Source organism: Orcinus orca, chromosome 3 (assembly GCF_937001465.1).
Source record: "Orcinus orca chromosome 3, mOrcOrc1.1, whole genome shotgun sequence".
NCBI classification, from domain to species: Eukaryota; Metazoa; Chordata; class Mammalia; order Artiodactyla; family Delphinidae; genus Orcinus; species Orcinus orca.
This window is the reverse complement of record NC_064561.1, coordinates 38116210-38128779: the sequence shown is the minus strand read 5'-3', so window position 1 is coordinate 38128779 and position 12570 is coordinate 38116210. Positions and strand designations below refer to the sequence as shown.

Below are 12570 nucleotides of genomic sequence, written 5' to 3'. Positions count from 1 at the left end.
CCTTAGTCAGACCAAACAGGGGCACAAGCAAGATGACTGGCCAGAGACAACCTGGAAAGCTAACCCCATCACCATAAAACCTGAGACTGTGAGCCACGCGGCACAGCAGTTCTCCTGGGCTCCCTTATTCCACTGTTCTCTGCCCGGGCGCCCCTTCCCAATAAAGTCTTTTGCCCTGTAAGGATAACGTGTCTCCTCGGACAATACATTTCCAAGCGTTAGACAAGAGTCCACTCTTGGGCCCTGAAAGCGGCCCCCCTTTCGGTAACAAATCCATACAAACAGAAAGCAGATTAGCAACTGCTGGGAGCTGGGGGCAGTTGGGGAGGTTAGTGGCAGGGGGACCTGCCAATGGATATGGGGTTTCTTTTAGGGATGATGGAAATGTTCTGAAATTAGATAGTGTGGATGGTTGCACAACTCTGTGAATACCCTAAAAGCAATTGAATGTATACTTCAAAAGGGTGAATTTTATGGTGTGTGACTTGCATCTCAATAAAGCTGTTATAAAAAAATAAGATGGACACATCACCCACTCTCATGGAGTTTATGGCCCAGTTAGAAAGAGATGGCCATCAAAGAATAAGGCAACTGCAGAGTTCCAAACCATGATCAACACTACGGAGAAAAGCTGTGGACTCTGGGAAAGCTCCTCTGAAAGCGAAGCCTGGTGGAGATTTCATGCTGGGATCTCTTTTCTTCTGGCTTATTCCCCCAGAGCCCTGAGTCCACAACACAGCTCTCTCAGTAGCCCTAGAGCTGTGCTCAAGGAAGATGCCCAAAGCCTGAATCAATTATTTCCTGTTCCTAACATTATACATGAAGAACTGAGTTTGACAAAGTCCTACAAAACCCCAGGGCTTAACTAACTAGCAATATTAGATCTGAGACTAGAAGAATTTTAACGTATCCTTTTTCTCAACCTTTTAATTTTTTAATCATGGAGAAAATCTTTTTTTAATAAACAATTTTTTAATTGAAGTATACTTGATTCACAATATTTTGTTAGTTTCAGGTGTACAGCAAAGTGATTCAGTTAACATATATATATATTTTTTTCAGATTCTTTTCCACTATAGGTTATTACAAGATATTGAATATAGTTTCCTGTACTATACAGTAAACGATCCTTATTGTTTATCTATTTTATATATAGTAGTACGTATCTATTAATTCCATACTCCTAATTTATCCACCGCCCCCTCTTCCCCTTTGGTAACCATAAATTTGTTTTCTATGTCGGTGAATCTGTTTCTGTTTTATAAATAAATTCATTTGCATTGTTCTTTAGATTCCACATATAAGTGATATCACATATTTGTCTTTCTCTACCTGACTCACTTCACTTAATATGATAATCTCTAGGTCAGTCCATCCATGTTGCTGCAAATGGCATTATTTCATACTTTTTATGGCTGAGTAATATTCCATTGTATATATGTGCCACATCTTCTTTACCCAGTCATCTGTCAGTGGACACTTAGGTTGCTTCCATGTCTTGGCTATTGTAAATAGTGCTGCTATGAACATTGGGGAGCATATATATTTTTGAGTTAGAGCTTTTGTCTTTTCTGGATATATGCTCAGGAATGGGATTGCTGGATCATACGGCAATTATATTTTTAGTTTTTTAAGGAACCTCCATACTGTTTTCCATAGTGGCTGCACCAATTCACATACCCACCAAGTATAGGAGGGTTCCCTTTTCTCCCCATCCTCTCCAGCATTTATGATTTGTAGACTTTTTCAATCATGGAGAAAATCTTAACTTCTTTATGGAAAAGATCTGACTTCTCTGTGTATTATTCATCTGCATTGTTTGATGGATTCATGCTGCTCCTTGAATGTGGCGGTCTGGGTCTGCTCTTGCTTATGTTTGTTTTGCCACCACCCTGGTGTGATGAGAACATGGTCAGGTGCCCGAAACTAAATAGTGAAGGAGTGAAGGAAGGGAGGGGAACAGGAAGGGAGGGACTGCAGTGATGAGTATCAACCACCCAGGGCCCAGAGGAAGGTGTGGCTATCTGTGTAGAGTAGCAGGTCCGTGGGGACTTCAAGGAGAAGAGACCTGTCTAGCCAAATTCTGGAAGGATGTCTAGGAATTAACCTGTTGAAGAAGCAGGAAGGAAAGGAAGCTCAGCAGGAAAAACAGCACCTGCAAGGCCACACTGGTGTCCTGTCTGGGGAATCTGGAGCCCTTGGAACAGCCGGAGAGGGAGGGTATGCTTGAACAAAGCAGGCTGCGAGGGTGGGAAGGGTCCCAGCCCGTATGTCCTGCTAAGATATCCGGCCTGCCCTGAGGGCAATGGGGAGCCAGCGAAGGGTTGAGAGCAGGGCACTGACGTGGGTGCAGCAGCCACGTGGGAAGACCGCTCAGCCAGGCTCGTCCTGGGCTACAGCCAGACAGCTGGAATCAGCAGCCAGCGTGTGGCTGCAGCCCCTCAACGACAGGGCCCTCTCCCCACCCTCCAGCAGCCTCCACAAGCTTGCAGCCTACTTGGGCATTTCCTCTAAGCAGAGGGCTCTACGGCTCCTGACGAGAAGCAAGCAGTCACAGATCCTTGGTGTTCCACAGGCAGCAGCTGGGGGAAATTAGCCAAGCGACCTTTGGCCCAGGCCGCGCTGCCCTCATCAAGGCGGTTCAAAGGCCCCAAACACAGTAAGTCAGATATGCAATGTCCTGACTTCCCTCCCGGCTCAGCTCAGCCCAGCCAAGCTTCACTCCCTCCCTCTGGATTTTCCCTTGTGTCAAGAGAAACTCAAAGCAATACGTTGTAGGTCTTTCCTCTGAACACTCCCCCGGGAAAAGGGCCCACTGGCTTGAGCAGATTCTCACAGGAGGCCATCGGTGCATAAAAGAAAAAGCTATGGACCTTCAGAACAGGCAACAATAGCTCCGGAAGGAGTTAGCAGGGAGGGCTTCCTGGAGAAGGCTGGTCTCAAGGGTGGGCAGGCTTCTGAACACTAGCACAGATGCCTGCGATGCTTCCCAGCCCCATTTCTTCTCCTCCCTCAGACATGGGTTTAAAGGTCACTTCCTGAGAGAGGCTTTCTCTGACCTGTCATCATTCCAGATCAGGTGCCCCTTGTTTTCTCTCTTAGCACGCTGTTCTTCGCAGCCAGGTATTTACTTATTTATGTGTCTTTTCCTGCTAAACACTAGCTTCAGAGAACAGGAGCCATGTCCATCTTGCCGATACCATCTGCCCAGCGCCCAGAGCCTGGCCCAGGGGCAGGTGCTCAAAAAAATATCTGCATGAGCAAAAAGGAATGAACAGCCATCAAAAGTCATGGAGGAAACTTACATGCATATGACTAAGTGAAAGAAGTCAATCTGAAAAGGCTGCACACTATGACTCCAACTATATGACATTCTAGAAAAGGAAAAACTATGGAGAGAATGAGAAAAGATCAGTGGTAGCCAGGGGTTTGGTGGGGAGGAGATGAATAGGGGGAGCACAGAGGATTTTTAGGGCAGTGAAACTACTCTGTATGATACTATAATGATGGATACGTGTCCAAACTCACAGAATGTGCAACACCAAGAATGAACCCCAATGTAAACTGTGGACTTTGGGTGACAATAACTTGTCCATGTAGGTTCATTGGCTGTACCAATGGACCCCTCTGGGGGGGGCTGTTGATAGTGAAGGAGGCTGTGTGTGTGTCAGGGGGCGGCAGGGGTACATGGGGAATCTCTGTACCCTCCGTTCAGTACTGCTGTGAACCGAAAACTGCCCTAAAAAACAAAGTCAATTAAAAAAAAAAAAAAAGAATGAACACAAGGACATCCCTCCCTGTTCCAAATACACCCATCCCTGCCATATATGGGGGAGCAACTTGGCACAGATTGTAAAGTCAGGCAGTTCTGGGGTGGAGTCTCACCTCCACTATTTACTAACCTTGGGCATGTGAATTCTGAACCCGTGTCCTCATGCAAAAAACGGGGGTCATAGTGCCATAATGTAAAGCATCTGGCACTTAACAGCACTCAAGTAAGCATCAGTGGCCTTTCCCTCAAACTGGGCAATCAAATCTCAGGTAAGTTGAGCTTATCTGCCTCTGTCGGGCTCTCATAGGAAGCTGCTTTGTACGGTGGAACGAGACATTCTACCTGAGGGGTTATAGCTAGGCCTGGGGGTCTGTGCAGAAAAGGAAGCCTGACCACTCCACGTGCTCTGCGGAGCCCCGGAACCAAAGGGAATTAGGAGCTCTGAGCCTCTGCTTTTCTCCTGCACCTCAGAGCAGGGCGATTCTTTGGCAAATGAACAACAATGCGGGATGCCAGCATGCCTACCCTGCTTAGTTGAGAGTCCAGCCGATTACTCCCCTAACCCAATTAGCGGGGAAAGGCATTCATTACAAGGGCTTTGCTCTAAGGATCGCATTCCTCCCCAAGCACTCTTGACCTAAGTCAGCTCCGGGTGCATGAAGCCAGACCCTCCGCTGAGTGCTGAGTGGCCTGGATTCCAAAAACCAAAGAGCAGCCTGCTGAGAGGCGGCTCAGGAAGCTCTCCTGGATTAGGCAGGCACTTGGCAGGCACGCAGCAGCTGGCGCGGGCGGAAAGGGGGCAGGAACCAGTCAGGCAGGGTGACTTTGCTAGAGCTGGGGCCAGGGGCAGCATCGGCGTGGCCGGCACAAAAGCTGCGGGGAGGGCACTGAGAGGAGGGGCGGAGGGGCGGGCAGAAGCTTCCTGAAACTCTCCCTCCCCAGTTCTGGCTCTTTATCACCTGAGCCAGACGGCAGAGCACCTGTGCCTCAGGTACATCTAGAGGCGGGAGCACAGGGACAGATGGCCATGATAGGGTGAGGGCAGGGGATCCACCTTAAAAAAAACCCTGCTCTTGTTATCTCAGTAGTTTACCATATTTTTTAAAATAATAACAATGGACTAGGAAAAAAACTATTACATGTATACCAAAGTGGTTACAGTGGTTATCTCAGAGGGCTGGGATCCCACATGATTTTTACTTTCACGCTTTTCAACACTGCCCAGATTTTTAAAAAACATTCACTGTAAAAAAAAAAAAAAAAAATCCGCTTTATTATTTCAATTACTGTGTTTCCAGTTTGAAAAAAATGGAGAGAGGGACTAGATACCCACTATATTAAGGCCCAGCTCAAACCTTATCCCCAAGGATTCCCTGGCAACCCTGCATCATCACTTTGACAAAATCAGCTCTTTAATAATAGCATCCCCCTTGCCAGTGCTGGGCTAAATATCCCGCTTCATCCTCACAAGATGCAAAGACCCCACCAAGGCACTACCCAGAAGTAGTGTTTTTCCTTGTTTCTTCTTTTGACTAATTATAAATTATGTGCTCACTGATACATTTTCTAAAGTAAAAAAGAATAACAAATATCACTGATAATCCCTGGTGCAGCGAGAAGTACTATTAAGTTTCACACGGATTCTTCGGATGTTTCTCTGTGCAAACTTTCACAGAACAGGAGCCTCATCTACAAGCACTTCCCTTTCACAGGAATCTGTGGTTTCAATGGCTGCCTGGAGTTTCATTGTGAGGTTGTGCTGTGACTTAACCAGACCCCCGATTCTGGACATTTGGGCTGTATCTCCTATCTTCCTTCGGGTGTCGTCTGAGAGGCCTTCCCTGACCCCCCTCTGCTGCAGCAGCCCTACAATCAGCAGTTACTGCTGACTCAAGTGTTCCATCTGTCGCCCCCGCCCTGCCCCTACCACCCACAATGTGATCTCCGGGAGGGAGGGAGCCACCTCTTTCCAGGTCTTGGTTGTACCCCTGGTACCCAGCACACAGTGAGGGCGAATGAGTATCTGTTGAATGAGGGCATGAATGTATGAATGAATGAATGGAGTGTTCTGTGATGAACACAGGTGCGACCCAAGCAAACACCAACTGGGGGAACTTCCCTCCACCTGGGGCCTTCTCTAACCTCCTCCCCCGAGTCTCCCTTACCTGGTCCTGCACCCTTCCCTGGGGTAACCAACGGGGTGGGGGAACGGCCCCCGAGTGGGAAACCCCAGGGATACCAGAGGTGCCATTTTGGGGGAGAGGAAGGCGGTGGGTGTCAAGACAGGCTTGAGTCCTTTAGAAACACTCTCCTTGCTGCCTAAGGGCTCTGCCTGAGGCTTTCAAAGCAGAAAGAGGACTACCTGAGAGGTGCAGGGCTCCAAGAGAGGCCAGGGACAAGTGAATCATGACCCACATGAAGCCCCAAACCGAGCTACACACAGAGGCAGCAGGGCCACCTGTAGAGGCTTTGGAGGTTTCCATGCTTCCCCCTCCCCTCCCCCCAGCACGGAGGTGCTGACCTTGGCAGAGGTTGGCAAACCCTCTGCACCTGTGCTGGGCTCAGATGTGCGTGGGAACATGGGCAAGGCCAGCCCCAAGTACACTTCAACAGATCCTGAGCCCGTAGCCAGGACCCCAGCCCATCACTGTTGCAGGAGAGACGGGGAAGAAAATTCATTGTGTGCCCCTCACAAACAGCCTCTGCCGGCATTTTAAGGCTCACCTCAGAGGGCTCTGAAGGTCATGCGTACTGTGAAAGTTCAGCCAGTCACCCCTGGTTTCTCATATTAGGGGAGAAAGGGAAGTCTTCATTTGACCCCTTGGTGTCCTGCACTGTGTTACTTTCTAATTGACTATTAACCCACTCTTTCTTCCGATCTCTGCATAAAAGTCACTTCTGAAAAGTGTTCCCTGGTCATGCCCCTGTCAGTCCCCGAGCATCCAGGACTTTCCAGCCAGCCATCCATCCATCCCTCCATCCAGCCCTCCCTCCCTCCCCCCATACAAGCACCACCTTCTTCACCCCTGACTGGGCATCAGGAGGGCAGGGACTGGGTTCATCTTGTTCGGCTCTGTGACCCCAGCGCCTGACACAAAAGAGATACTCAATACTTACCCAAATCTCCAAATTTGGGGAACCACAAATACTTGAAATGAAAAGGTAAGAAAAAATGAGTTGCTCCTGATCTCAGGTTGAATAAAATTATTCATCTAGTTGAGCAATTCCAACTACTCACAAAGCCTGGCAGTGTGAGGACGGGGGCGGGGGGGGCGGGGGGGGATGCTGAATTCCAGGGGAAGAGAAAGCTGTCCTTGCCTTGGGGTGGTGTGTACCTCAGTCTACTCAACAGCAACACAGGGTGACCAAGGAGGAAGAAGGTCAGTGTTTACAGAGGGCTGGGAGTTTTAAGAATCATAAATTATGCCCTCCACACTTCGTCATTCCAAAGGTAATGCTTCCCAACATGTGTTCCATGACACCCCAGCCCCTGAAAAAAAGGGTTCTCTGGGCCATTAGTTTGGGAAACACTACATACACATTAGCCCATTAGAGGCCCTGAAACATTTGTTCAGGAAAAAACTTACAGTCTTGAGAAACGCTAGGTTAAATTTATTTATCCACAGACCACTACCACCCGCTCGCTGTCCTTTTTCAGGGGCAGACTAACAACATCCCAGAGAGCTTGTTCTGTGAAATGGTGCTTTAGGGTGCCGGCAGCTGGGCCCCAGTGCGCTGGGGAAAATGAAACCCCGGCGCATCTGCAAGGCAAGACTCTGGTGAAAATCCTTGGCTCACTGCCTAATAATGTGATGATTCGAAATCAAGAGATTAACTGAAAAGCCTGCTGAGATTAAAAACCCCAGCTTCCACCTGAAGAATGGCCCCTGGTAAGAATTTCCACATGGCTGTGGTATTAGGAGCCTAGGAGGGGCACAAGAGGCCACAGACGCCAGCCACAGAAGCCCCGGGCAGCCACGTGCTGGCTGCCCTGCCTTGAGGGGTCCAGGGACTGGGCCCAAGATTAAATCTCCTGCCCCTGTCCCATCTCTTATATATATATATATATATATATATATGTATATATTTATAACTTTGGCAGCTCCCAATTCTCCGTAAACCCCAGACCTGGTTCCTCCTTGGTTACCCTCTGTTGCTACTGGGTAGACTGAGGCACATGTCACCCCAAGGCAAGGACAGAGCTTTCTCTTTCCCCTGGAATTCAGCTCCCTGAGTTTTATACCTCCCCTCTGGTCTTCATGAGTATCTGGACTTGCTCATTATGATGAATGTATCATATTTATAATTTGAAAGCTTATATGTATGTATCATATTATACATACCATTTTATATATACGTATCATATTTATAATTGGAAAGCTTCTATGTCATTTGCCAGACACTGCATCCCATGCATTTTGTCCTCTCATCCTCCAACAGGCCCAGGAGATGGGGATCGTCAGCATGCCAGTATTCCAGACAAGGATGGCTCAGAGAGACTAAGTAACCTGCCGAAGGGCTCCTAGTTAACAAAGGACGGATGTGGGCTTCCCTGGTGGTGCAGTGGTTGAGAGTCCGCCTGCCGATGTAGGGGACACGGGTTCGTGCCCTGGTCTGGGAGGATCCCACATGCTGCGGAGCGGCTGGGCCCGTGAGCCATGGCCGCTGAGCCTGCGCGTCTGGAGCCTGTGCTCCGCAACGGGAGAGGCCACAACAGTGAGAGGCCCGCGTACCGCAAAAATAAATAAATAAATAAAATAAAATAAATGACGGATGTGAATCTGGGCTTTCTGACTCCGTGATCTTAACACTATGTTTTGGGGTCCCCATGGGATAGTTTAGGTTTGTGTTTTCCTTCCAAAATAATGCTATAGTTAACTGATTATAAAATATCTCATCACTACAGAAATTGTAGAAAATACGATGAATACAAAGAAAATTTAAATCACCAGCAATCTCTCCACCAGGAGATAACTGTGAGTATGTATGAGTGTCGATATATGCCCTTCTGACACTGTTTCTCTGCACACAGACACCCCCGACAATTTAACCCAATTTAGGCTCTCCATCCCAACACCCACCCTCTTGACATGGGCCCGAGCAGAGGTACTGCCACTAACAATAGTACCCAGGAGACTGAGGCACAGAAGTTCAGTGGCCAAGGCCACATTCCGGGTTAGTGGCAAATCCTGGCTTGGACATCAGAGGAGCTGGCCGGGCCCGGGGTGTGACATTGCTTTGAGTGTGACAATTGCTTCATACAGCCCAAGGTGCGGAGCACGGCTGAGCTGCTCTCCCACACCAGCCACTGAAAGAAAACCACTCTGGGTCTCCTCCCGTGCTTCCCACCATGCTCATCCTCCCTGCTGCCAACGGCTACCTCCCGAGGGAGGCTGGGCCTCCAGGCTCTGGGCCAGCTGCTTGGGAAACAGCTCCAGGGGTTGAGTCGGCCTGAGAACAAAGAGCAGCAAGACGTGAAGAAACGCCATGGGTAACCAAGGTGACCAACAGGAAGTGGAGACATGCAAATTGAAAGGGAAAAAGAAAGGGGACGAGGTGGGTTGGTTCTTCAGAGGCCTCAGGAGGACACACCACAGACCTGGGAGGCCCTGCAAAGCCGGAGGATCACTCACCCTCCCTTCCTCTCTTGCCCGATTGCTTCATAAACCCCGAGGAGACATTTTCCGTAAAGAATCAACTTCTCTGCGGGAACACTATTTCAACATTCTCGAGAGGGTGGCTTGCAGTACATGAAGCCAACAATGCTGGTGACATCCTCTCCTGCTGATATCTGGCCTGCAGCTTCCTTCCAGCAGAGAGAAAGGTCACCCCCAGCCACCCCATCTCTCCCGGGCCCCCTGAACTCTGCAAGTGGCAGGAAGGCCAGCTCCAAACACACCTCCTCATTCCCAGAACCGAAAACACCCCCAGAGTTCTTCCATTCTGCAGCTTCCTGATATGACCACGCCCCACACCTTCTCGACTGGGGGTGCCCCTCATTCTCCCACACCCTCCATCACCTGGGGGAGGGGTCATGATGTGCCCCCTTCTACGGTGGTTCTCTGCAACAGGTCCAACCCTGGACTCTCTCTTCCTGTTCCCCTGGGTCACCATTCCTACGCTGTGGTCTCAAAAGCTCTTCACTCCACACTTCCAGCTCCCCTCCCCAGTTTCCAGATTCCTTCTGATGGATTCTCCTGGGCACCCAGACCCTACCGTGCAGCCCAAAACGAGTCAGTTAGGGTAACCACCACCACTAACCCCCGGTCACTCCAGCTGGGACTCCAGTCCCTTGCTGACCTGGGTTTCTGCAACCGTGGTCAGTTGATCACAGGCACTGGAATCTCCTGGGGATCTACTGAAACATGGAGGCTGCCCCCAGGTCCTGAGTTGGATAGCGTTTCACCCAGATTCATGTCCACCCAAAACCTCAGAACGTGACCTTATTTGGAAACAGTCTTTACAGATGCAATCAAGTTAAAATGAGGTCACATTGGATTAGTGTGGAGCCTAATCCAATGACTGGTGTCCTTACAGGAAGAGAAGACAGAGACGCACAGACATACAAAGGGAAGATCAGGCAAAGACAAACACACGCAGAGGGCCAGGTGAGGATGGAAGCAGAGAAAGGAGGGATGCAGCTACACGCCAAGGAACGCGCAGGGTGGCCGGCAACCACCAGATGTTGGAAGAAACAAGGAAAGATCCTCCCTGCGAGCCTTTGGAGGGATCACGGCCCTGCAGACACCTCGATTTCAAACTTCGGGTCTCTAGAACTGTGAGGGAATAAACTTCTGATGTTTTAAGTCACCCAGTTTGAGGCAGCCCTAGGAATCTATTACACTCCCCATTTCCTGACTTACTGAATCAGACGTCCTGGGATGGAGTTGGGCACCTAAATATGCTTTACAAGCACTTCATGTGAGCCTGATGCTTGACTATAAGCTCCGTGAAGACAATTTTGTTTTGTTCATCGCTTATATCCCCAGTAGCTAGCAGTGTGTGGCATGTGGTCGGCTGCTAAAAAACATGTGTTGAATGCAAGAATGAACCTGCGCCGATGTGCAAGAACTACTAGTGCCTTGCTTGATCAGGACATTAAGGCAACTTTCATTATCAAATAAGATAATACGCAACAAACATTCAACAACGTCTGGCATACTGTGCCCAATAAACATCTACTCCCTTAATTTAGAGGGCAGTGGGAGTCTTGAAAGATTACACAGAAACTAGCAATTAATTGCTGGAAGGAGCTTTCTAAGAACACTGCTCATCATGAAAAAGGCCAATCCCTCAGCAATGGAAAATCTCTCTGTTCCAACAAGTAAGAAACATGAAATCTTTCACTGTTTGTTAACTAGTCCTTTTGACCCTATTTCCTAAAACTCTCAAGTCTCCCCACTTCCTGCCCTGGTTCAGAAGCCATCTCCTTGGATCATTACTAACACCCAGGTCTCCAAGGCCAAGGTCATTTTCCAGTGATTCAGCCCTCGCTCCTCACAGCTCTCCATGTGTTTCAGGATAAGTGTAAACACCTACGGAGACCTGCATCCCAGAGCCAATGCTCCCGATCCATCTCCCCCTCCTTCCCTACTCACCAGACCGCCCCGGCAGGTCACTGATGTGTGACTATCACACGGGGCCCTGAGCCCTGGTAGATGAACTTCCTCCACATCTCACCTTCTCTTGAAGCTCTTCACACTTCCCTAGGCAATGGGGTGTCACCGCTGGTACAGTGGTTAAGAGTGTGTGCTTTGGGGCTTCCCTGGTGGCGCAGTGGTTGAGAGTCCGCCTGCCGATGCAGGGGACATGGGTTCGTGCCCCGGTCCGGGAGGATCCCACGTGCCGCGGAGCGGCTGGGCCCGTGAGCCATGGCCGCTGAGCCCGCGCGTCCGGAGCCTGTGCTCCGCAACGGGAGGGGCCACGACAGTGAGAGGCCCACGTACCACACACACAAAAATAGAGTGTGTGCTTTGGAGCCAGGTTGCCTGGGTTCAAGTCTTGGCTCTGCCATCTACCTGCTGTATGACGTTGGGGAAGTTATTTAACTCTCTGTACTTTAGCAGGCTCATCTGGAAAGTGGGGATAAAATGAGGAAAATTTAGTACTTACTAGAGGGGGTTGCCGGAGGATTTAGATAACAGGAGGGAACATACTGTCGAGCACACAACAAGCACCCATTAACGGGGAATAGCATCGCTACATTTCACTGGCTGTTACGACCATTAACAAATAGAATGGCCAGAAGTGGTCTGAGATGATTAGCCTCAGCTGTGCTAAGAACACCCCCCTCTCCCAACCCCCAAGACCGGAGTGGGGCTTGGGGCTGTGGTATCTCCTGGGAGAGCCTCTCAGGGTCTGCAGGTCATACACGGAGTTCAGCAAATGACTGCCTAATGAAGAAGCCGTCTGCCAGTAAGCCACGGGGATGGTCCAAGGAAATGAGCCAGAACTCTGCCTTCCCAGATTCACGGCCAGGCCACCTGTGGCCACCCGGCTTCCTCCCTCCTGATCCAAATGCTGAATCCCCTTCACCTGAACCAGCCTTCCAGGGAGGATTCCTACCTGGGAAGGTGTCGCTAGGGGTTTGACTGAAGTTCCCCCAGAAAGTGCTTTATGGCCCATCTTAAAAGTAGCCATGCAAGATAAACCCTGAAATATTAAGGGATAATGGAGTATTATGTCTGCATCTTGGTCCAGGAGGGGAAAGAAACCGCCTGACAGAAAAAGGGGATGATAAGGCAAATGTGTTAAAGTGTTTACAACTGTGTACTGTGCTGGCAACTCTGCTAAGTTTG

General features: G+C 49.5%; 1 protein-coding gene across 2 annotated transcripts in view; it reads right to left on the bottom strand.

Moving 5' to 3' along the window:
• The window catches only part of CCNJL (cyclin J like), a 50368-nt gene that overhangs the window by 25289 nt on the left and 12509 nt on the right, over positions 1 to 12570 (bottom strand). The window lies entirely within an intron of this gene.